General features: G+C 51.8%; 1 long non-coding RNA gene across 1 annotated transcript; it reads right to left on the minus strand.

Annotated features, from left to right (window-relative positions):
- Window positions 1–597: 597 nt before the first annotated feature.
- LOC135980540 (uncharacterized) lies at window positions 598–4,729 on the minus strand. The gene is made up of 3 exons (XR_010597557.1): window positions 4,541–4,729; window positions 1,334–4,442; window positions 598–1,225 (listed from the first exon to the last, which is right to left on the minus strand). It is a non-coding gene; the product is annotated as an uncharacterized LOC135980540 (long non-coding RNA).
- Between the last annotated feature and the right edge of the window lie 6 nt (window positions 4,730–4,735).

The raw sequence follows: 4,735 nt of genomic DNA on the forward strand, positions 1-4,735 counted from the left end.
TTTCACGGCCTCCACCATCCCCTTACAGCCGCCCCTTCGCCACACCAGGTTACATGTGACCCGGAGAGGAACTACACGGGTCACAAATAAGATTTCACGTCAAAGCCCAAAAAAGCCAAATAGAAATCACTCTAGGGGAATTTCCTGCGACTAACAGAAGTAGAACCTCAACCCTTCTTACAGGGGGGTCACTCGGCCACAGGCACAAAGAGGCTCTCCTAGTTTAAGAACGAGAGGGATAAGACCTTAAACCCTGGTTACAGGGCAGTCTTTTGCCTGGCGTGTTAAGGTGACCTGTGGCTAAATAAGCCTGGCGAAGGAGACCCAAACCCTCCTTACAGGGTGGTCCTTAAGCCAGGGGCATTTCAATGGGCCAGAGCCAAGAGCACTGAAAAGGAGAGACCTCCATCCCCTCAGTAGAGGGTGGTCTCTTTGCACAGCAAGTGCCAGCGGCCCAAGACAAGCTAGAAAGGGGAGACCCGCACCCTTCTTACAGGGAGAGGTCAATGGCACAGGACATTTTAAAGGCTAGGTCCTAAATAGCAGAAAGTCAGAGAGACTTCAACCCTTCTTACAGGGGGGTCGCTCGGCCACAGCACAAAAAGGCTCTGCTAGTTTATGAACGAGAGGGATAAGACCTTAAACCCTGGTTACAGGGCAGTCTTTTGCCTGGCGTGTTAAGGTGACCTGTGGCTAAATAAGCCTGGCGAAGGAGACCCAAACCCTCCTTACAGGGTGGTCCTTAAGCCAGGGACATTTCAATGGGCCATTGCCAAGAGCGCTGAAAAGGAGAGACCTCCATCCCCTCAGTAGAGGGTGGTCTCTTTGACCAGCAAGTGCCAGCGGCCCAAGACAAGCTAGAAAGGGGAGACCTGCACCCTTCTTACAGGGAGAGGTCAGTGGCACAGGGCATGTTAAAGACTAAGTCCGAAAGAGCTGAAATCCACAGAGACCTCAACCCTTCTTAAAGGGTGGTCTCTCAGCCGCAGGTGCGGAATGGGCCCATAAAGCGTTTCTCTTGGCAAGGAGCGGACCTTGATCCCTGTTTACAGAGAGGTCCTTTTCCCTGGTCCCTCAAGGGGATTAAGCCTACGTGGACAAGTGTAAATGCCCCAGGGACGGCCATGTGTGCAATGTGTGCGTGGTTTTTGACTGGCCTTTTCTTCTCTTTTCCTGCAGTTTCTTTGGTGCTTCTGTCGTGGTCTTCATTTTGTCCTTTGAGTTGCTAGAAAGAGAGAGAAAGAGAGAGAGGTGAAGCGGGCTCAGTGGACCCCACGATTCCAAGGTCAATTCAGATTAAATGGACATGGTCCACGCCCCTCCTTGAAATTACCCCAATTCCTAGGTTTCGGCACCAATCCGTAGCAGAAGGCAGGAGAGCTTGCAGCAGAAGTCAGGGCCAGCTGGATGCAGAGTACGCCGGGCTTTGACTTGGCTGAGAGCGTGAGGAGGCCACGGGCTCAGGGCAGCTACAAGGGCAAACCCTTAACTCTCTCAAGAGGCTGGTTTCTGTAACTAGCTTTCAAAGGGGAGTGTAATCTTGGGAAAGTGAGGGAAAGACCTACACCCTAGTTAGAGGGAGCTCACTTTGGACTTTGGTGATTTCTTGGCTTTTTTGAAGAAAGGGTTGAATTTTTCACGGCCTCCACCATCCCCTTACAGCCGCCCCTTCGCCACCCCAGGTTCCATGTGACCCGAACAGGAAACACATGGGACACAAATGAGATTTCACTTCAGAACCCAGAAAAGCCAAGTAGAAATCATTCTAGTGCAATTTACAGTGACTAACAGAAGTAGAACCTCAACCCTTCTTAAAGGGGGGGTCAGTCAGCCACAGGCACAAAGAGGTGCTCCTAGTTTAAGAACGAGAGGAATAGGACCTTACACCCTGGTTACAGGGCAGTCCTTTTGCCTGGCGTGTCAAAGTGACCCGTGGCGCCAAAAGCATGGCGAAGGAGACCCAAACCCTCCTTACAGGGTGGTCCTTAAGCCAGGGACATTTCAATGAGCCATTGCCAAGAGAGCGGAAAAGGAGAGACCTCCATTCCCTCGGTAGAGGGTGGTCTCTTTGCCCAGCAAGTGCCAGCGGCCCAAGACAAGCTAGAAATGGGAGACCTGCACCCTTCTTACAGGGAGAGGTCAATGGCACAGGGCATTGCAAAGGCTGGGTCCTAAATAATAGAAAGCCAGAGTGACCTCGACCCTTCTTACAGGGGGGTCACTCAGCCACAGGCACAAAAAAGCTCTCCTCGTTCAAGAATGAGAGGGGTAAGACCTTACACCCTGGATACAGGGCAGTCCTTTTGCCTGGCGTGTCAAAGTGACCCGTGGCGCCATAAGCATGGCGAAGGAGACCCAAACCCTCCTTACAGGGTGGTCCTTAAGCCAGGGACATTTCAATGGGCCATTGCCAAGAGCGCGGAAAAGGAGAGACCTCCATTCCCTCGGTAGAGGAGGGTCTCTTTGCCCAGCCAGTAACTTTGGCATTAAGAGGGCCAATGCCGAGAGGAGAAAAGGGAAACAGACCTGATCCCTGAGTATAGGGCGGTCACCCTTTCTTTAGAAAAATAGTCCTCCTTTAAAGAAGGGGAGGAAAGTCCCCAATGGGAAAAGATCTGGAAATGAACAGGTAAGGGAGGAATCCCGCTGAGTCTCCCATTACCATTAAATCCTCCATTCCTCGGCAACACCCTTCCCGACTTACCTTCCTACCCCATCAAGAAAATTTCAACTTTGTGCCCCCTGACCGTGACCAAAAAAGACACCCCTTACTTGTGACACAGTCCTGTTAGTAGGGTTAGGTGCACCCACGTGCAAGCTCTGAATACCATGCCACGTACCTACCCCAGCTGAGCATCAGCACATTTCCGAAAGGACAGCCACATCAATCACTTCAAACACAGCCCTAGGAATAGCCTGGGTCTATCACCCGAGAAACAAAAGGCCTGGAAATGGGACACAACGTACACAGCTCTCCGAATCTATACCACTAACAATGATACGTGCAGCCATGTCTTTCTTGTGCCGAGTCAAACAAGGGCTCAAAGCTGAGGTTGATTGGGCAGTGTCAGTTGGGCAGGGCAAGAGGAAATGAGGAAGGATTGCATGGAAGTGAGGCTCTGAAAGGAGCCCCCTTCCTCACCTGTTCAGTTCCAGACTTTGTGACATACGGAATTTGGGACGATTTCTTGGCTCTCTGGGAAAGAAGGGTCGAATTTTTCACGGCCTCCACCATCCCCTTACAGCCGCCCCTTCGCCACACCAGGTTACATGTGACCCGGAGAGGAACTACACGGGTCACAAATAAGATTTCACGTCAAAGCCCAAAAAAGCCAAATAGAAATCACTCTAGGGGAATTTCCTGCGACTAACAGAAGTAGAACCTCAACCCTTCTTACAGGGGGGTCACTCGGCCACAGGCACAAAGAGGCTCTCCTAGTTTAAGAACGAGAGGGATAAGACCTTAAACCCTGGTTACAGGGCAGTCTTTTGCCTGGCGTGTTAAGGTGACCTGTGCCTAAATAAGCCTGGCGAAGGAGACCCAAACCCTCCTTACAGGGTGGTCCTTAAGCCAGGGGCATTTCAATGGGCCATTGCCAAGAGCACTGAAAAGGAGAGACCTCCATCCCCTCAGTAGAGGGTGGTCTCTTTGCCCAGCAAGTGCCAGTGGCCCAAGACAAGCTAGAAAGGGGAGACCCGCACCCTTCTTACAGGGAGAGGTCAATGGCACAGGGCATTTTAAAGGCTAGGTCCTAAATAGCAGAAAGTCAGAGAGACCTCAACCCTTCTTACAGGGGGGTCGCTCGGCCACAGCACAAAAAGGCTCTGCTAGTTTATGAACGAGAGGGATAAGACCTTAAACCCTGGTTACAGGGCAGTCTTTTGCCTGGCGTGTTAAGGTGACCTGTGGCTAAATAAGCCTGGCGAAGGAGACCCAAACCCTCCTTACAGGGTGGTCCTTAAGCCAGGGACATTTCAATGGGCCAGAGCCAAGAGCACTGAAAAGGAGAGACCTCCATCCCCTCAGTAGAGGGTGGTCTCTTTGCCCAGCAAGTGCCAGCGGCCCAAGACAAGCTAGAAAGGGGAGACCTGCACCCTTCTTACAGGGAGAGGTCAGTGGCACAGGGCATGTTAAAGACTAAGTCCGAAAGAGCTGAAATCCACAGAGACCTCAACCCTTCTTAAAGGGTGGTCTCTCAGCCGCAGGTGCGGAATGGGCCCATAAAGCGTTTCTCTTGGCAAGGAGCGGACCTTGATCCTTGTTTACAGAGAGGTCCTTTTCCCTGGTCCCTCAAGGGGATTAAGCCTACGTGGACAAGTGTAAATGCCCCAGGGACGGCCATGTGTGCAATGTGTGCGTGGTTTTTGACTGGCCTTTTCTTCTCTTTTCCTGCAGTTTCTTTGGTGCTTCTGTCGTGGTCTTCATTTTGTCCTTTGAGTTGCTAGAAAGAGAGAGAGGTGAAGCGGGCTCAGTGGACCCCACGATTCCAAGGTCAATTCAGATTAAATGGACATGGTCCACGCCCCTCCTTGAAATTACCCCAATTCCTAGGTTTCGGCACCAATCCGTAGCAGAAGGCAGGAGAGCTTGCAGCAGAAGTCAGGGCCAGCTGGATGCAGAGTACGCCGGGCTTTGACTTGGCTGAGAGCGTGAGGAGGCCACGGGCTCAGGGCAGCTACAAGGGCAAACCCTTAACTCTCTCAAGAGGCTGGTTTCTGTAACTAGCTTTCAAAG

Source organism: Chrysemys picta, unplaced genomic scaffold, assembly GCF_011386835.1.
Source record: "Chrysemys picta bellii isolate R12L10 unplaced genomic scaffold, ASM1138683v2 scaf4126, whole genome shotgun sequence".
Taxonomy (NCBI): domain Eukaryota; kingdom Metazoa; phylum Chordata; order Testudines; family Emydidae; genus Chrysemys; species Chrysemys picta.